The following is a 20,918-nucleotide window of genomic DNA, read 5'->3' as shown; positions in this document are numbered from 1 at the left end:
AGGAAAAAACAGGAGAGAGAGGGTTAGAGGAGGGTGCAAAAAGGAAGTTTATTAGAAAGAATAACTAAAAGGATAAAAAGAGAAATAAAAACAAATATGACATATATAAACCTAAAGAAAATATGGCTAATGAAGAACTGCCTTGCCAGTAATAACATTGAGTTAATGGATTAAAGTCTCCAATCAAGAGACACAGATTAGCAGAACAGATATGAAAATATGACCATCTATACACTGTCTACAAGAAACTTACCTTAGACCCAGGGATACAAGGAGGTTGCAAGAGAATGGTTGAAAAATTATCTTACATGCCAGCAATAACGAAAAAATGACATGAGTAGCACTACTAATAGAGGACAAAATAGACTTTAAATGCAAAACTATTGTAAGAGACAAAGAAGAAAACAATGTACTAATAAAAGGAGTAATTTATCAAGAAGAAAGAACAACCATAACCTAACCAGGGTGCCCCAAAATACATGAGGTAAGCATTGGAACAACTAAGTGAAGAAATAGATGCAACTACAATTATAGTGGGGGACTTTAATACACCATTACCAGGATTAGACAGAACACCTATGGCCGATAAAGAAACAGAGACCTTGAATAATATGTTAGAGGATCTAATGTCTCACTCAGCTGGGTCAGAATGGCCTCTTCAACAAATGGTTCCTGGAGAACTGGATATCCATATCCAAAAGAATGAGAGAGGGTCACCATCTCACGACCTATACAAAAACTAACTCAACATGGATCAGACCTGAATATAAGAGCCAAGACCATATAGCTCCTGGAAGAAATGTAGAGAAACACCAAAGAGCTCTTGTAGTGGGAAATGGTTTCATAAACTTTATATCCAAAGTGCAAGGAATGAAATTAAAAATAAATAAATGGAACCTCCTCAAAATTAAAAACTTCTGTGCTTCAAAGGAGTTTGTCAAGAAAGTGAAAAGGCAGCGTACTCAATGGGAGAAAATATTTGGGAACCTTTTATTCAGGAAGGGCCTAATATTCCACATATAAAAAGAAATCCTATATGTTGAAAATTTTAAAAAACGAACCATTTTAAAAATGGGCAAGAGATTTGAATAGATACTTTTCCAAAGAAATACGACTGGCTGAAACATATGTGAAAAGATGCTCAACATCACTAGCTATCAGGGAAATGCAAATCAAATTACAATGAGATATCATCTTACACCTATTAGACTGCTGGCTATTAAAAAAAAATAGAGGGAAGCGGGTGTGGCTCAAGTAATTGGGTTCCTGCCTACCACATGGGAGGTCCCTGGTTCAGTTCCTGGTGCCTCCTAAGAAGACAGTGAGCTGGCCCGACAGGCAGGCACAGCAAGCTGATGCAACAAGGTGACGCAACAATAGACACAAGGAAAACATAATAAGAGACACAACAAAGCAGTGAGTGGAGGTGGCTCAAAAGATTAAGTGCCTCTCTCCCACATCAGAGATCCTGGGTTCAGTTCCCAGTGCCTCCTAAGAAAACAAGGAAGCCAAACAGACACAGCAAGTGCAAACAACAAGGGGGTGGGGAGAAATAAATAAAATAAATCTTAAAAAAAAAAATAGAGAACTAATATACAAGGGGCGGATGTGGAGAAATGGGAAACTATTCACTGCTGGTGGGAATGCAGAATGGTGCAGCCATTGTGGAGGACAGGAAAATACAGACCTGCCATATGATCCAACAATTCCACTGCTGGGTACACACAGAAGAATTGAAAGCAAGGACACAAACAGATATGTGCACACCAACATTCATAGTGGCATTATCCACTACAGTTGCCTCGTGACTCACTAACATTTCCAGCCAAAACAAAGGGTCATGTGTTAGTCACACAGGAGCTCTTGCCCTGTGCACATCCCATTGCAGTCTTATCTTAGATTCTGAAGTCATTTTGTGTATTTGAGGGTTTTTTTCTCATCTTGGGTCCTAAGAAAATGAGCAGTGATAGCACTGAGCAGAAAAGAAAATTACTTTGCACAACCATTGAGGAAAAAAAAGAAAAGAAATAATAGGTAAAAATGAGGGCAATATTCGTGTTACTGATCTTGCTAGGGAATGCGGTGTGCCTAGAACAATGGTCTCCACCATCACTAAGAATAAAGAAGAGATTAAAGTGGCTGATGTTGTGAAAGGAGTTAAAGCAGTAGAAAGGCAGCATTCCCAAACACTGGAGGAAGTTGAAAAGCTATTATTAATTTGGGTAAATGAGAAGCAGTTAGTGGGCGACAGTGTATTGGAAGTCATGATATGTGAAAAAAGCAGAAGTGTTGCATGTTGATCTCTTGAAAAACAAACTGGAACCGAGTGATGAGAGTGCTGAGGTTTTTAAGGCCAGCCTTGGCTGGGCTGATCATTTAAAAAGAGGACCAGCATCCATAGTATCGTGAGGCAGGCGAGGCAGCAAGTGCTAACAAAAAGACTGTTGATGAATTCATCAGTGGATTTCAAGACTATGTAGAGGCTGAGGGTTTTATTTCTCACCAACTTGGAAGAGACAAGAGTTTTTTTGGGAAAAAAATGCTGAGTAGAACCTACATCACAGAAGAGGAGAAGGCATTACCAGGCCAGACTTTGTGGCCAGAAGCTGTGACTAAGAGAGACTTTGAAGAGTTTGAGGCTGGCCCCAAGCCTGCAGGTGCAGAGGGTACAGTTGTGCAGGATGTTGTATCTTTGGGCCAATCCATGGGTGTGGAGGCCAGCACTGCTGATGTTGAGGAGTTAGTGGAGGAACATTGTGAAGAGCTCAGCACTGAGGAGCTGCAGGAACTACTGAAGGAGCAGCAACAAGAGATGCTGATGAGGGGAAGTGGACTTGGCCCAATGGATAGGGCATCTGCCTACCACATGGGAGGTCCGCAGTTCAAACCCTGGGCCTCCTTGACCCATGTGGAGCTGGCCCATGTGCAGTGCTGCTGCGCGCAAGGAGTGCCCTGCCATGCAGGGGTGTCCCTCACTTAGGGGAGCCCCACGCACAAGGAGTGCACTCCATAAGGAGAGCCGCCCAGCGCAAAAGAAAGTGCAGCCTGCCCAAAAATGGTGCCGCACACACGAAGAGCTGACACAACAAGATGATGCAACAAAAAGAAACACAGATTCCTGGTGCCTCTGATAAGGATAGAAGCGGTCACAGAAGAACACACAGCAAATGGACACAGAGAGCAGACAACTAGGGGGGAGGGGAAAAGGGAGATAAATAAATAAATAATAAAATCCTTAAAAAAAAAAAAAAAGAGGTGCTGAAGAGATTTCTCAGTTGAGGAGGAGATAAGGGAGGATGTCCCCAGTTCCTTGATCAAAGAAATATGTGAAAAATGGCAGAAGTTCAAAACTTCATGCAGAAGTACCATCTGGACAAAGCTCTGACAAGCAGAAATGTGAATTTATTGAATGACCAAACAATTTTATACTTTCAAGGAATTTTGAAAAGACAGAAGCAGTCCTCACTCGATAAGTTTTAGTGAAGGTGACCTGTGTGCAGGTTGAAAAAAGGCAGAAAAGAGAGAGAACACCTGAAGTGCAAGTGCCCGATGTTCATTTGGAGGGGGCTCTCCCTCCAAGCAATGCCCCACGCAACCTCTTCTCCTCATCACTCTCCTCCCGCCATCCCACTAGGCCATGGACTCTTCTCAGCACAGGTACAGTGAAGTGTTTACTTTATTTTATCTACATATTAATTTTTAGGCTTATTTCTCATGTAAAGTAATGATATACAACCCTATCTTTTTATGTATTGTCTTAAAAGTATGCATTATCTTTGGTTTGGGAATGCATTAAATTTATTTACATATTCCTTATGGGAAAAATTTGTTTGGTATTCATCGTTTTTGGTACTTGTCACACCACCTAGAACCAATTAATGACAAGTACCAAGGTACCAATGTATAAGAATGTTTTTCTCAGGGCAACAGACTTGGCCCAATGGATGGGGCATCTGCCTACCACATGGGAGGTCCACGGTTCAAACCCCAGGCCTCCTTGACCTGTGTGGAGCTGGCCCATGTGCAGTGTTGATGCACGCAAGGAGTGCCCTGCCACGCAGGGGTGTCCCCGCGTAGGGGAGCCCCACGCACAAGGAGTGTGCCCTGTAAGGAGAGCTGCCCAGCACAAAAGAAAGTGCAGCCTGCCCAAGAATGGCACTGCACACACAGAGAGCTGACACAACAAGATGACGCAACAAAAAAAGAAACACAGATTCCCGTGCCGCTGACAACAACAGAAGCGGACAAAGAAGACTCAGCAAATAGACACAGAGAACAGACAACCAGGGTGGGGGGGAAAGGGGAGATTAATTAATTAATTAATCTTTTTTTTTTAAAGAAAGAAACGAAGAAACGCAGATTCCTGGTGCTGCTGATAAGGATAGAAGTGGTCACAGAAGAACACACAGCAAATGGACACAGAGAGCAGACAACTGGGAGCGTTCAGGAAGGGGAGAGAAATAAATAAATAAATCTTTAAAAAAAAAAAAGAATGTTTTTCTTTGAAACACACCAATGTACCTTAATGTTAGAAGATATTAATAATACCAGGGTGATATGTGGGCGAAAATACAACCCTAACAAACTATGGACAACAGTGTATAGTAATATATTAATAAACTTCCATCAATGGTTAAAAAATTTTTAAAAAGATGCATACTAAATGAAAGACATTAGAAAAAAAGTACTACATATTGTTTGACTCCATCTATACAAAACTCAAGTACAAATAAATTACAGAGACAGAACTAGATTAGCAGTTACATACAGCAGGGGAAGGATAGGGAGATGGAGAAGTGACTGCTAAGGGGTAGGGTTTTTTTGTGTTTGTTTGCTTTTTTGTTGTTGTTTTTTGTTTTTCTTTTTTTAGAGTAAGGAAAATACTCTAATATTGATTGAAGTAATGCATGAACAACTCTGTGATTATACTAAATGCCATTGATTGAACACTTTGGATGAATTGTGTGGTTTAGGAAGATGTTTCAATAAAATTGATTAAAAAGTAAGAACCTTTGAAGGTGAGCCCCAAGTACAAGCAGTGTTGAAAAGCATCCCAGGTGATTTTAATGTGCAGCCAGGGTTGAGAGCTACTATTCTTCTAGCCAGAATGATAGGCAATTTGTGCCTCCATGCCTGCTGACATTGTCAGGCTAGGATGGCTCCAGCGCATAATCACAACAAACCAAAACACTGTGGTTCCTGTTCATCGCGGTGAACTAGCACAACAGAAGGAAATTGCTGCTTCGTGTGCAAAAAATGGACCCCTGCGTTAGCAAGACCAACACACTGGACAATTCAGCAACGGAAGTTTTTTGTTGAGGAAGAAAACGTGATGCCCTTTGCTTGGGAGGAGATGTATTCTAGATTAAATCTACTTCACACTTACCCCTGATCTACGTGTTAAGTCAGGACAGCACACAAGCAGGGAAGAACAGAAGCCTGACCCATCTGAACACACCTCAGAATAAGCTCAAACCAGAAGGGAGCACTTCCCCTGCTCCCCCATTCTCTGTCCCAGGGAGAGAATTTATGCATAAATGCAACCAAACAAAACACCTAGCCTTTGAAAGAAGGGAAAGCAAGGAAGGGATGAAGAAGAGAAGGGCATCATATAATAAGAAAATTTTTAAAAGAATGAGTGGATGGATTTGCATGTAACCCAAAACACTCCTCGTACAATTTTATATCATGTACCTTTACAAAAATGGAATCTTCCAACAAGGATCAACCCCATGGGTTATGTTGTTTGAAACTGCTGTTCCTGCAGTGAGGGCCCATAGCTAAAATGCCAAAAGAAGAGTGAGACACTGATATTGGGGTGACTTGTGCAGGACCTCACAGAAAGGGGCCAGCTCCCCCGGCCCTCATGCTGAGGAGCTCTCTCTTCTAGGTGGGACATTGGTCCTAGAGCATTCCTGGGCTCTCTTTAAAGGGCAGCTCTCATACTTTTCACCCTGATCTTCTTCCCATGCCTGCCTCAAACTGACTGTGTACGGTGAAGACTACTTGTCATCAGGGTTTGTTCTTTTTAAAGATTTATTTATTCCCGCCCCCCACCCCCTGCCACTCTGTGTCCATTCACTGCATGTTCTTCTCTGTCTCCTTGTCTTCTCTTCTCGTCTTCTCTTTAGGAGGCACTGGGAACCAATCCTGGGACCTTCCAATGTGGGAGAGAGGCGCTCAGTCGCTTGAGCCACCTCAGCTCCTTGTTTGCTGTGTCTCATTATCTTTTTATCCTCTGGGTCTCTTTGGTTGCATCATCTTGTTGTGTCAACAGTCCATGTGAGCCAGCTCGCCTTCACCAGGAGGCCCCAGGAACCAAACCCTGGACCTCTCATATGGTAGGCGGGAGCCCAGTCGCTTCAGCCACAACCACGTCCCATCAGGGTTTTTAGTTGGTACTTTTTCTTCTTACCAAGAGCCCTTGTGTTTTAACTTGCCAGGGCTGCTATGACGAATATCACACACACGGGCTGGCATAACTGTAATCTAGCTCATAGTCCTGGAGACTGGAAGTCCAGCACGAAAGTACTTGCAGGGCAGTTTCCTCCCAGCATCGACCGTTCCTGCGGCAGCTCAGCCTCTGCCTGCCCCTGGCAGTCTCACTCTCAGTTCTCCAGTCCTGCTTCCATGTCCAGTTTCCTCTGCTTCCATGGACTTCAGCTCTGCTGGATCCAGGCCCACCTCCTTCAGTGTGGGCTCCTGAAAGGAGAACACCTTCAAAGGCCCTGTTCACAGACGGCTCACACCACAGGGCTGGGCGCAGGGCATGTCTTCCGGGGGGCATGACTCAGTCCCCAACACCTGACTGTTGTGAACCTCCTTTCTCATCTGAACTTCCTGCACCAGGTCCTTCAAGCTCCTTCCATTTGTTGTCACTGTGAACCTTCCCTTGAAGTGTCAAAAATAGGGCTTGTTGCCACCTTAATGCCTTTTTTTTTGGCAAGATAAGGTAAGGAAGAGGCCCTTTACCTGTCAGAGGATAGGGAGGCCCGTCAGTGACACAAATTGAAGATCACAGACGCTGAATGAAAACATCAGATAACCTCACCTGGTCCTTACTAGTTATAATAAATATATTAACAGTACTTTCCCACCCAAAAAGACACATACAATACCTAGGAGAACTAAAAAATAATAATAAAGTAATAATAACAAACCTTTTTTTGCTTTTCTTACATAAACCAGAATCAACAAAGTGAGTAACCAGTTTTAGCAAGTGGGTTATACCCTAAAGTTTCCTTTTTTTTTCCTTATTAGAGCAGCTGTGTTACATAACATGCGGAATTCCCATACATCTCCCCTCCGCCAACACCTTACATCGTTGTGGAACATTTGGTACAGGTTATGGAAGAACGTCACCATCCTATCACCACTAGTGGTGCAGAGCACACACTCGGTATGTTTTGTCCACACACGCTCTATTATTAACACCTCGTCTTAGCGTTGTACGTTTGCTGTAGTGCAGGAGAGGACACGCTCATCTTGTCCTGTTAACCACAGGCCCTCTCCCACCACAGGGCTCGCTGTGTTCTATGGTCCCATGCCTTGTACATTCTGTCCCAAGGGCACACTCAGTGGCGCTCGCTTTCATCACAGAGCTCTGCTGTCATTGCCCTGCATCCTGTAAGTCTGGGAGGTTTAAGTGAAGTGACTGTTGAACACTGGAATGTTGCTTCAGGGGAAATCACATGCATTACAGAAATAAAGTGTCCTGGGCTCATTCCCCAGTACCCCTACATCCGCGTCTGCCAGGACTTACAATGGTAGTCATAGTAATAGCTGCCGTAGATTAAGTGCTTACTACAAATGCCAAGTGCCAAGAGCATTACAAACTCATTGCATCCTCAAAACCAGCCAATGAGATAGTTGTTATTATACCTCTTTTCTTTATAGATGATGAAAATGTGACTGAAAGGGGTGAGATAATTTACCAAGGTCACACAGGTCATAAACGGTGGCATTGCGAGATTCAGCCCGTATCTGTCAGATCTGACCCTCCAGAGACCCTACCCCTCACCACTGTGGAGGGCTGCACTTGGAGTCCAGAGGCTGTCTCCTCACCTCCTTCTCCCGTGTGTCCTCTTTCTCACCTCGCACAGGTTGTGTCGCTTTCTGAACCTCAGTTTCCTCGCAGGAAAAGGGAGCTAGTCTTCCTGCCCAGCCGCTGGCACCAAGATTCTGCAACAATTAAAGGCAAAGACTGAGGGAAGCGGACTTGGCCCAGTGGTTAGGGCGTCTGTCTACCACATGGGAGGTCCGCGGTTCAAACCCCGGGCCTCCTTGACCCGTGTGGAGCTGGCCCACGCGCAGTGCTGATGCGCGCAAGGAGTGCCCTGCCATGCAGGGGTGTCCCCCGTGTAGGGGAGCCCCACGCGCAAGGAGTGCGCCCGTAAGGAGAGCCGCCCAGCGCGAAAGAAAGTGCAGCCTGCCCAGGAATGGCGCCACACACATGGAAAGATGACGCAACAAAAAGAAACACAGATTCCCCTGCCGCTGACAACAACAGAAGCGGACAAAGAAGATGCAGCAAATAGACACAGAGAACAGACAACCAGGGTGGGGGTGGGGGAAGAAATAAATAAATCTTTAAAATATATGTATATATATATTAAAAAGAAAGAAAGGAGCAAGAAAGTGATTGAAAGAAACACCAATAACAACTCTGACCTGTAGCCAGGACAATCTCACCTGCCTATCATAAGCAGGATGCCCCGACTCCAGGAGCCAGGTGAATTTCTAGCCCTTCCACTCCCCCTCTCTAAAAAGAGCTCTTCCCTTGCCTGGCATTGAAACAAAGGCGGGCTGGGGAGTGAGTGGAGCCATCAGGCTTTCTACCTAGGTCTCCTTAAAAAGCCCCAGTGGGGCCCAGGAGGGCCTCACAAGAAAAGAGCATGTCGCCCTCACCCCAGCACTGCCTAGGGACAGATCAGCTGGCAGAGGGTAGGAAAATGTGCTGCAAAGTTTGCAGTCTGCCCCATCTGCTCAGCGCTGTTCTTCTGTCCGTGGCAGATGCCAAACAGCTCATCAGCACTTGCTGTGAGGTGCACGTCGGCCCGGGCTGCCCGGAGAAGTCTGTCGAGACAAGGAGAGCCAGCCCTGCCATCTGGGTGTGCAGGCGGTTTTCACAGGCCCAGCCCAAAAGGCAGCATGCCCGTGGCTCTTCACAGAGGACTTTTGCTTCCAGATCTAGAACCTGCCATTTCTCTGGCACTGAGCGAGACTGAAAATTCAAGGATGAATAAAGTGCCACGGCTGCCTTCTGAAGTTTGCAGCTTTATGGGAAAACCACGGATGTGGCCAAATGGTCAGGTTTTTGGTTGTATATGAAGTTAGAAAGGTAAACTGAGGCTGGACTAGGAAGGGCTTTGGGAACTAAACCTAGGTGTTGGATTTTGTCTCTACCTTTGAGATTTTTAGATTTGTGGGCTGCAAAACATGATCCATAAGGTGTAGGAGAAAAGTATTAAAATTTTCATATACTTATTTTATAAATAAATACAAAATAAAATAATCTTTATTAATAGTACTATAAGCAATGACCTTACGTGGGGACCCAGGGTCCCCCCCAAGACCTCTGCACGTACCTACCGGCATGACCTAAATGTAGGTTAAGGAAAGGATAGAATGCACAGATGGTGTCATAAACTTATCTTCCCAAGGCGATGAACGTCCTTGCTGTGATTCCAGTGAAAGCATCACCACAGCCATGTGGACGCGTCATGTGATCCCAGAGGAGCTCGGTTCTCACACCCTGTGGAAAGTCCCTGTTCTGGAACGCCCTCTGTGTCGCCCCTCGTGCTCTCATCTCTGCGGAGCACTGTCTTCATCCCTGAGCTGCCACCTTCAGAGCCTCATGAAGCTTATGCCTGACCAGGTACCAGGCATGCGCTCTGGTCTTGTGGCCGCTCCAACTCGCGCCCGTCGGGAGTTGTAACACCTTAGCACCTTCTCCCGGCCCACGCGTCAGCCTCACAAGTCATCAAGAGTCTTGACTGATTCTGCAGGGAAGAGAAGACGGTTCACACCGTGGAGAAGTCGACAGTGGCAATTTTGCTTCTTGGTTCTCTTTCAGTGCAACATGGCTTATTGTAGACGAGTCTGGTTAAGTGGAATTACTTATAGGATCTAGTTTTTAACTGATAAGACCATCCTAAGAATGGGCAAGAGGCTTAAAATTTTTCTAAAAAATAACTGTGGATTGAATTAATAATGTGAGACAAAGTAAACAAGTAAAAGGCAAAACCAAAAAGTTCTTGGTCAGCCATATTACAAGGAATAAATAATGACAATATAATTAGATCAGACAAGTTAGCCAAAAAGCTTTTTTTTAAAATTTTTATTGAAGTTTATCATTCATATATAAGATAAACATGCATATCATTTTATAGGGACTCCATACATGTCCCCACCACCAACACCTCGCATCGTTGTTGAAACATTTGTTACAAACTATGAAAGAGCATCATCAAAATATTACTACTGACGATAGCCCATGTCTTACATTTGGTGTATTTTTCCTCCAGCCCACCTTATCAGCACCCCATATTAGCAGTACATGTTGTTACGTTCTCATGTTTGTCCTGTTAACCACAGTCCATCTTCCACCTCAGGATTCACTGTGTTATTCAGTCCCATGCTTTGTATGAAAAGTTTTAAATGACCAAGGAAACTACTGAGGCACAACCTCACTTATGCTAAAAGTAATGAGGAGCGTAACCCTAAGTGTAATCTGTGCTTGAGATATCAGCTGACATCAGTTATGAAACCATCACAATGAACAAGACATTTAAAAATATCTCTTGGGAAGAGGATGTGCCTCAAGCGATTGGGCTCCCATCTACCGTATAGGAGGTCCAGGGTTCAACACCCAGGGCCTCCTGGTGAAGGTGAGCTGGCCCGCACAGAGAGCTGGCGCAGCAAGATGACGCAACAAAGAGACACAGAGGAGAAACAATAAGAGCCACAGCAGGCCAGGGACCTGCTTTCCACGCCAGAAGCTTCCGGGATCGGTTCCCGGTGCCACTAAAGGGAAGACAAGCAGACACAGAAGAATGCACAGCGAATGAGCACAGAATGCAGACAGTGGGTGCAAAACAGCAAGGGATGAGGGGATAAATAAATAAATCTTTTTTAAAAATACATCGTTTATATTTTCTTTACCCTGTCTTTTTTTTCATTCTATTTTTATGCCTGTGTTACAGTAAGTATAATAGATTGGCCTTTTGAAACATGTATGTAATTACAAATAAAAAATACTCAGCGTTTTTTGCAGCAAACAATCAAAACTGCTTGTAAGCCGCTTGCATAGTGAAGCACTTTGCTGGTCTCCGTCCCCTGTTCCTGTGGAGTAAACGCTAAACCTCTGGAGTTTCCTGAGTAGTTGGACTGTCTTTGTTATTGATGGGGCCCCTCGGGCCACACCTGATCGTTTACGAGGTGACCCCTGGTGTGCCTCTAGAAGTTCACGCTGAGTAGATGATTCCAGGGGGCTGGCCGTGGTGGAAAGACCAACCAGGGGTTAGAAGTGGGCGTAGGGAAGCGGACTTGGCCCAGTGGTTAGGGCGTCCGTCTACCACATGGGAGGTCCACGGTTCAAACCCCGGGCCTCCTTGACCCGTGTGGAGCTGGCCCACACTCAGTGCTGATGTGCGCAAGGAGTACCCTGCCACGCAGGGGTGTCCCCCGCGTAGGGGAGCCCCAAGGGCAAGGAGTGCGCCCTGTAAGAAGAGCCGCCCAGCGCGAAAGAAAGTGCAGCCTGCCCAGGAATGGTGCCGCACACACAGAGAGCTGACACAAGATGATGCAACAAAAAGAGACACAGCTTGCCAGTGCTGCTGACAACAACAGAAGTGGACAAAGAAGAACAAACGCACAGCAAAATAAACACAGAGAACAGACAACTGGGGTGGAGGGGGAGGGGAGAGAAATAAATTTTAAAAAAGAAGGTGGGGGCTTTGGGCCAGGTGAAATATGCTCCACCTCTGGGAGGGGAAGGGGGCTGTTTGCTGTCCTCTGAGTGTTGTCACAATCCGCGGGACGCCCTGAGGGTGACCAGCTTCTCGTGTTTGGGGCCTCCCAGGCCTCGCCCTACGCAGCTCTGTCTTTGGCTGGTCCCGATTTGTATCCTTTGGGTGTAATAAAACTGTCATCGTACGTGTAACATCTTCATGAGTTCTCCAAGTCATTCTAGCAAAATACTGAACCTAAGGGGGCGTCATCCCAGGAACCCCTGAATTTGAGAACGTTGGTCGGAAGGGCGGGAGGTCCTGGGAACCCCCGAGCTCACAGCCCGCGTCTGAAGTGAGGTCAGCCTGTGAGGACTTTCCCTCAGACTTCGTAGGTGGCCCCCAACTCGGGGCGCCCTGGCTCTAAACCATGCACCTCTCAGACAACCTCAGATCCCCACCTAGACTCTCCAGCTCTCCCCAAGGACTTCTTGGCTTGCAGCCTCAGCCACAGGAGGAGAAACACCAAGCAGGCGTCAAAGGCCATCCCGAAGCACAAGGCCTCCTGGCTTAGCCAAACCGCTCCTTCCTGGCCTCGCCACGTGCTGCAGTGGACACGGTCACAGCTAAATCCCGGCTCTGCAGCTCACTGGGTGGAGGTTTGGGGCAATCATGTCACTCTAGGGCCCTGGCGCCACACCTATAAAATAAAGGAGTTATCCTAGGTAGGACTTGGGGGTGGGGAGCTTTCATTTTCATATTAACTCTTTATCTTAAGACGTTCTTGAAAAAACGACCAATTTTCCATTTGGTAGTGGTTTCCTTTTTACTTATTTTTTTTCTTTATTATTTTTTTTTTTATTCATTTTTTAAAAAATATTACATTAAAAAAATATGAGGTCCCCATTCACCCCCACTGCCCCCACCACAACGGTTTCCTTTTTAAATCAATTTGTTTTAAGTTTCGCAAGCATGGATTTTTAAGTATGAGGAAAATGATACTGGTGGTAGGCTGATTTGTACGTCCCCACTGGGGCGGTGGAGTACCGATGACTGCAGATTAGGGAAGCCTGGATTAGACCATCTCTAAGGAGCCCAGGTCTTGAACTTTACGCTTCTTAGCGCCTGGGCATAAGAACTAAGGCCTGCAAAGCCCTTGTAGCAAATGGCACGACTTAGGCAAGCGTGTTCAGTTCAGGTGAATCATCTTGCCCCCCTCGGTCTCTGGCTCCTGACGTAAGACAAATAAATGCACATCAGAGGAAAATGAACGAGGTGGCTCTGTGTGTGTAAGAGCTCCTCTCTGCGGAGGCTGCTTGTTACCTTTCATAAAGAACATTCCTTTCTGTGCCACTGTGGAAATCTGAAAATATTGTAGAAAGAACTGTCCAAATCCGGGAAAAGAGAGGTGGCAAGCAAAGAAGCAAAGAAGCTGATAAACAGCGGAGCTTGGAGCCTGGCTCGCTCAGGCGCCACTTCCCGGCAGAACCGTGCGTGCTTGGCGCCCCCTGCTGTTCCTCTCCTCCCACGCGGGTCCTGCTGGAGCCGGCCAGGCGCAGGGCCCGTCCCCAGCAAAACGAGCCTCCTAAGGGCCAGGTGAGAGTCGGGTCTCACGAAGGCGTGTCTGAAACATCAACAATGTCTAACCCATGAGTGTGAAAACAATAAAATCCAGCGAAGTAGCTCTGCGCCCGCCCCACCCAGACCACTACATGGAATTAATTTGCAATTTGATTAGACAGCAGAACTGGGAGAGAAATTCAAAAGGCCTCTCATCACTGTCACTGTCCTAGCCAGACAGCCTCCAGGGTTATTGCAGTGTACAGAGGGCATAATTAGCTTTTGCGCCAGCCTGGGGAGCCAAAATTGGAAGATTTCAATCATTTCTTCAAGAAAACTCTACTAAGTGCAAAATGCCAAGTTAGAGACCCTGTGAACAATACAAAGGGAACCCCTCCAGGGGCAGGATCCCTGCTCTCAAGGGCTTACCATCTAGAAAAAGAATAGAGACGTAACTGATGTGCAATATTAGTTGCCATGGATTGAGCCATAAGCTAGTCATTGCCAGGTTACAGGCAAGGAAAGCCAGGCGCAAAGAGGCCGATTCCGCGGCCCTGAAGGGCAGAGAGCCAAGTGCTGGTCTCTTGATTTCCAACTCCACGATCTTCTCACTCGCGTCACGCTGTGCCTCGTTTCTACCGTTTAAAGGGGGAAAGAGCTCATCCACCACGCACACGCACACCTGTGCACACACACCTGTGCACACACACATGCTCAGGTAGGGCACACCTGTGATAATGGCCACCTCAGAGGTTAGAGGAAGGCGAGTGGGTCTAAGGGGAGGCAGGGAGGGGTGGAGTGGGGTGGAGATTGAGGAACACACAAATGTTCTATTTTAGAAACAAAATTACGTAAAGTCCACACATAACTCGTGGCATGAAGTGAGATAAAAAGGTTGGCAAACGTTAATAAAAATTGTTCATTGTAAAAAAAATTGTTCACTGTTAATGTTTTCATTCTACTGGTGGCTACAGGGGTGTTGGTTCCATTATCCTCTACACAGCTCCTTTTTAAAAATTTTCCTAAATAAAAATTTTAAAGAAGCAGGAAAGGAGAAGGAAATAAGTATCCTCTACAGATCTGAATATGAAATAATGAAAACCAATCCACCCCCCTTAGTGATAACATATGAGTTGGCTACAAAACCACAGCTTCAGCGCATGTGGGAACACTCAGCTATGCACACCACAGCTCTCATCTGGGGCCCTCCAAGCCCTCCATAAACACGAATTAACTGCACGTCCTATCAAGGCCTCGGAGATGAAGTATAGTCTACAGATTGTTTAAAAGAGTCTGCGGAAAATGAAGTGTCTTGTCTAACATCGCACCATGAGTTACAGACTGAATTGGGAATAGAAATTAAGAAACCTGATAACCAGCCCTCTGGCCTAAACACAGCTGCGATGGTGCCGCTGGTGAAGATGGAAACTTACGTACTGCACCGTGCCTTAGAGCAGCAGCCCTTACAGAGCAGCCAGCCTCCCTTCCCTCACGGTGAGCCTTCACTGAAAATATCCTTCCATACATAAATAGAGAGCTTTTTCAGGGACAACCCAAACCACATCCTCTGGCTTTTATTGTACACATCCAGCCAGGCTTTTTTTAAGCACTCTCCTTTTCCTCTCCCCTTTTCCCCTTCTCTCAGCAGCCCAGGCTGGGGAAAGGAGAGGGTCTGCCAGCTTCCGGGCTCCACTTCCAGGTCAAGTCTCCGTCCGGGCAGGGCCAGGACAGAGCCCACTAGCTCCTGAGTCCCCTTCGGAGTATCAGTAAACTTTTCTGGTTCTGTACTCCTGGAACCTGCCTCCTTCTATAGCTCCTCTTTCCAGCTTACCTGATTTCCAGAACATCAAGATTAAGGGACTCTGTTACACTGAGGAGCATAAATTCCAAAGTAAAGCCCGCTGATAGGGTGCCGAATTCCTGAGCCTATCTGCCCTGATTATAGTGTTTGGATGTCTCCAGGGCCCTCAAGAGTCTCCCTATTTGAGGCACTGTTTACCGTGGCAGTCAAGATCCTGCTGAGGTTTGCATAAGTGTAACCTCTGGGATGACCTTGCGACTCACTTTGAAATCTCTTAGCCATAAAAACTCATTTGTATTTAATATTCCCCCCTTTTGGTCAAAGTCTTTTTCCAGTTGCATTGCTAGTTGGCACTTGGTAATCCCTTGGTGTCATGGAGGCTTATTCCTGGGAGTCATGTCCCACACACATACACACACACACACACACACAAAAGATAAAGGGACTGGCCAGGATATATTATTAGGATTCTGGTCCTCATCGTCTCTCACCCAATTCTTTGTCTCTGAACTGGCCCCAGTGACTCCTCACTGCTGACAGCGATTGTTCTAAAACACAAATCTGACATGTCACATCCCCATTTGACAACTCTATGCCTCCCCACTGGCTAAGCATGAAGTCTAAACTTCACACAGGGCGTGAGGCTTTCTGCCACCTGGCTCCTGTTGCACCCTCCAACCTCTCCTCTCTGCCCCCCCTTCCCAGAAGCAGAGCCCCTTGAGGGGGCAATTCCTGGTGGGATACCCATTGACTTTCCAAGTCGGTCCAGGAGGATGACCCACAGGTGCTCAAGAAGTATGTATATCCTGCTGTATTTGAATATAATGCTCCCTATATGTCTATTAGATCTAGATCTTCTAACATATTATTCAAGGTCTCATTTTCTTTATTGACCCTCTGTCTAATGGTGATAACAGTGCATTAAGGTCCCCCACTATAATTGTAGAGGCATTTATTTCTCCACTTAGTTTCCAGTGTTTGCCTCGTGTATTTTGGGGCACCTCAGTTATGTGCATAAATGTTTATTATTGTTCTTTCTTCTTGATAGATTACCTCTTTTATTAATGTATAGTGTCCTTCTTTGTCTTGTACAATAGTTTTGCATTTAAAGCCTATTTTTTCCAATATTAGTAGAGTTACTCCCACCCTTTTGTGGTTATTGTTTGCATATAAAATCATTTTCCAACCATTCACTTGCAACCTCCTAGTGTCCCTTGGTCTAAGGTGAGTTTCTTGTAGACAGCATAAAGATGGGTCATATTTCCTTATCCATTCTGCAAATCTGTATCTCTTGAGAGTTTAATCTATTAACATTCAATATTATTACTGTCAAGTCAATACTAACATTAGCCATATTTTCCGTAGGTTCATATATGTCATATTTTGTTTTTATTTCTCTTTTTAGTTATTCTTACAAATAGGCTCTAGAGACATCTAGACGCTCTAGGCAGGGCAGACAGGCCCAGGAATTTGGCACCGTGTCAGTGGGCCTTACCTTGGAATGTGTGCTCCCCAGTGTAACAGAGTGAGACTCATTTATAATTTCCCTGCACGTGGCTCTTCAGCCCCTCTTATCTGAAGCTAAACTCAGCACTATACCTGTTAAATATACGTCCAGAGACTTAAATCTTTGGCCTGACCGTGTGCCGGTCGACCCCTGAATCTCCGCAGCGCCGTCGCCAGCACCTCCTCCCCGAGCCTGAGCAGGGGCCTCTCTGTGACAGGTCCGCGTCTCACAGTCCAGAGTCTGGATTCACGTCGTGTCCAAGAGGGACCCCCAGAGGACCGCCCGCGGGCGGTCAGGCTGGGGTTTTGGAAGGGCCGCTCTGCAGCCGTCTGGAGGCAGGGAGACGACGCAGGAGACGGGTACAGGAGTCCAGGGAGGGACGGCAAGGGCCTGCACCGTGGCAGGGAGAGACGCGTGTGCCCTGGGGCCCCGGGGGCGGTGACAGTGATGACGTATGAGGAGGGAAGCAAGGAGCCAGAGCAGACGGGAAGGCGGAGGCGAGTACTCACAGCCAGCCAGCACGCAACGACCTTGGCCCTTCCTCACCAGGAGGTTTGCCCAGCAGACGGTATGTGCTCCTCCTTCCTGTCAGTACTGAATACTTTCACCTCCAGTTCTTGCTCGGATGCCTAGTTCCACTATGAGACTTTGCATTATTTTATAATAAAAATCTTATTTTAGTTTTTGAGCCGCCAGGCTCTTACACCGTGCCTCACATGGAACAGGTATTTAATAAATGTTTGTTAAATGAATGAATGAATGAATTGTATAAGGTCCTGTCAACTAGAAAATGGGAAATATAGGAAATACATATGCATGCATACATATGTATTATGTATGTATATATATTTAATTAGTGGGAGAATCTGAAGACAGAGTTAAGCCATATTTTGAAGGATGCTGAATTAAGTGTGTATTTGTGTACTTGATATTGCCAGTAATGGGGAGTCACTGAAGTTTTTTGAGAAGGAGAGTAATTTGACCAGAGCTCTGCTTAGAAACTTAATTGGCCAAGATGTGCTTAGTGGATTAAAGCAGGGAGGAACTGGAGGCGTGACCAGTTAGAAAGCCACGGCAACATTTTATCATAAAGAGTTTCTGCACATAGTTTAACTAATGGTCCAGGGCCCCATTCTGCAACTGCAAGCCAAGTCACTGCCCATCAAATTGAAAATCACGTTTCAGGAATTCCGATTAAGACGGACACAGTATAAAAGCCAACTGTGCTAGTTCACATATTTCCTTCTTTCCTGGGAAAGCATTTACAACTCTCCAGAGTCCAAGCCTGTGCCATGTTGCAGGTTTGAGGAGGCCCACATCTGGCTTGACTGACCAATGTTTAAAAGGGAGCATATTTGGAGAACTGGAGAGAAAGGAAAAGCTTGTGTTTGGGGGCAGTGGATGAAAGGATATGTTTTACCTCAACCACCCGGTCCCTTTTGCATAAAACTCTGCATTGCCAAATGCATTTCAGCCCTGGATTCTTGCAAAGCTTACGCGTACAGAAAGGAGGGGCCTACGGTGGACACGCCCCAGCTGTTACTCCGGTGCAGAGCAGGGTCCTCTCCTGATACTGGGGAAACAGGCTGTGCTTTCCGAGAGAAAAGCCTGGAGAGCCCTGAGGAGTCGCACGGCACATGCGGACACGCTGCCCTCGGCGCAGGCACTGCACGTGGTGTGGACTATAGCCATGGCTCCCTCACCGCCCCAGCGCCCACACTGCGCTGCACACAGGTGAGCCGGCCCCCTGCGCTGGTACGCCGGGGGCTGCTGCAACCAGACGCCAGCCAGCAAACGAGACGCAGGTGCGCCCTGCTCGTAGACACCCTTGACGGCACATCAGGGCTAGGGGCAATTTGGGGGTGCACTCCAAGCCTTTTGGCTTAGCTGTGGGTCCTAGCAGACACCTCAGGCTTCAGCTTCTAACATCGTGGGGATACACTAGACATTCACATAGAACTTACAGTGTGCCGGGCACTGTTTCATTCACCTCAAAATATTAACTCATTTGGTTTAATGCTCATAATGAACCCCAGAAGATAGGTGCTATTATTACCCTCATTTACAAATGAGGAAACTGAGGCAGAGAGCAGACACTTACCTTGCCTAGGTCACACTGACGTTAAGTGACAGAGTCCAGATCTGAGCCCAGTCTGAGTGGCTCCAGGTTCCATGTCTTAGCAGCAACACCCAACCTATCCTCGCCTCTTCTCTGCCTTGCTGCAACAATTCTCTACTTGATTTACTCTGTCTGGAATGGTATATTGTTGCCATGTTTTAAGAATTGGTCTTCCCTTGTTTTAGGAGTAAGAGTGCTCTTCTCATGCAGATCTTAAGCTTGTTGAGAATTAAAATGTGATCATTTTCTCCTTAGTGAAATGCTGGGCACAGTCTGAATGGTTAATACAATATAATTCCATTATAGAAAAGGGTCTAATGTAAACCCAACTCATCCCATTTTCCCAGGATGGCTGCTAGACATGGTGGCTTGTAGGCGCCCCTCCAGCTCACACATGGCTATCTCTAAAGGACTAAATCAGGCTTAACTTCGGGGACAGCCACTGAAGCAGGGAAGATGCAATCTCCCTGCTCGTCCATGCTCCCCCTCACAAAGCCCACGGAGCAACGCAATTGGAACTCAGACCTCCGACCTGTCCACCGGCTGCGGTAGAGCCTCCACCAGGCCGCGCCCTGATGCCTGGCAGAGCAGGGCCCACCAGGAGAGAAGACAGCAGAGACGGGACATGCTAGCTTCCTCCCTCTGCCTGGAGGCATTCCACTCCACTGTCCTTGGAAGACAAGAGGGACAGTGTGGGGGAGAAACGCGTCTGCCAGCCACCAGAGGCAACACGGCCACTGTCCTGGTGACTCGCCATTTCAGCGCTGACTTTGGGCTGCTTTTAACACCCAGCGGCCTTCGTTATAAACGAATTTCATTCCCAAAAGATCATTAGAATTCAGAAGTCTATGAACAGGGAAGGAGATTTGGCCCAGTGGTTAGGGCGTTTGCCTACCACATGGGAGGTCCAGGGTTCAAACCCCGGGCCTCCTTGACCCGTGTGGAGCTGGCCCATGCGCAGTGCTGATGGCGCAAGGAGTGCCCTGCCACGCAGGGGTGTCCCCCGCGTAGGGGAGCCCCACGTGCAAGGAGTGCGCCCCATGAGGAGAGCCGCCCAGCACGAAAGAAAGTGCAGCCTGCCCAGGAATGGCGTCACACACACGGAGAGCTGACACAGCAAGATGACACAAAAAGAGACAGATTCCCAGTGCCACTGACAAAAATACAAGCGAACACAGAAAAACACACAGAGATTGGACACACAGAGCAGACAACGGGGAGGGAGGGAAGGAGGGGAAGGGGAGAGAAATACATAAATAATAAATCTTTAAAAAAAAAAAAAAGTCTATGAACTGGGATTCCTCCAAATAAGGAAACTGCCCATGGACCTTGGGCACTGAAATCTTTCCAGCTATGGGCAGGAGAGAGAGTGTACTTTCAACGTGGCAAACAAAATTAAGCCTTTAAGCCAATCATTTCTAGAGAAATCACCAGACTTTTAGTGTAATAGGTCACAGGGCTCAGCATGCTGCTTTCGGTTAAAGCTTTGACCTGTTCAAAGGACTCTGCACATCCAGATCTTTTGTCATCAATCTGCAGTTTACCAATTTCAGTGAACACCATGGATGCCTATGGTGTCAGCGTAAAAACAATAAATAAAATCAACGTTAAGAATCTGCCTGCAAAGACAGTGTGATTTAATGACATGATAATGTAAATAAAATAAAACAAGACCTTGGAGTCAATCAGACCTCAGTTTGAATTCCAGCTTTGGTAGCTGTGTAATTAAGGTCAATATATTTATTCTCTTTGAGCCCTAGTTTTCTCATTGGTAAAATGGGGATGGTTACACCTGTCCCCTGGGACTTGATTTTCTTACAAAAGTTAAAGGAAATAATGTTTAAAAGTACCAAGCACCATCACTGATACATAATATGTATTTAGTAAACACTAGTGCCCTTTGCTGTAAAAATTTGAAAAGCACTACATCATCGTTGTGAAGTAGCATCATTCTGCACATTTGCAGAGGAGTTAACCAAAATG

At 46.3% G+C, this 20,918-nt stretch overlaps 1 long non-coding RNA gene across 1 annotated transcript; it reads left to right on the top strand.

Moving 5' to 3' along the window:
• The first annotated feature begins 17,302 nt into the window (after nt 1–17,302).
• Nucleotides 17,303–20,536, top strand: LOC111764967 (uncharacterized). The gene is made up of 3 exons (XR_002797438.2): nt 17,303–17,384; nt 18,291–18,550; nt 19,283–20,536. It is a non-coding gene; the product is annotated as an uncharacterized lncRNA (long non-coding RNA).
• Nucleotides 20,537–20,918: the final 382 nt, after the last annotated feature.

This window comes from Dasypus novemcinctus, chromosome 13 (assembly GCF_030445035.2).
Source record: "Dasypus novemcinctus isolate mDasNov1 chromosome 13, mDasNov1.1.hap2, whole genome shotgun sequence".
Taxonomy (NCBI): domain Eukaryota; kingdom Metazoa; phylum Chordata; class Mammalia; order Cingulata; family Dasypodidae; genus Dasypus; species Dasypus novemcinctus.
This window is presented reverse-complemented; position numbering and strand designations above follow the sequence as displayed.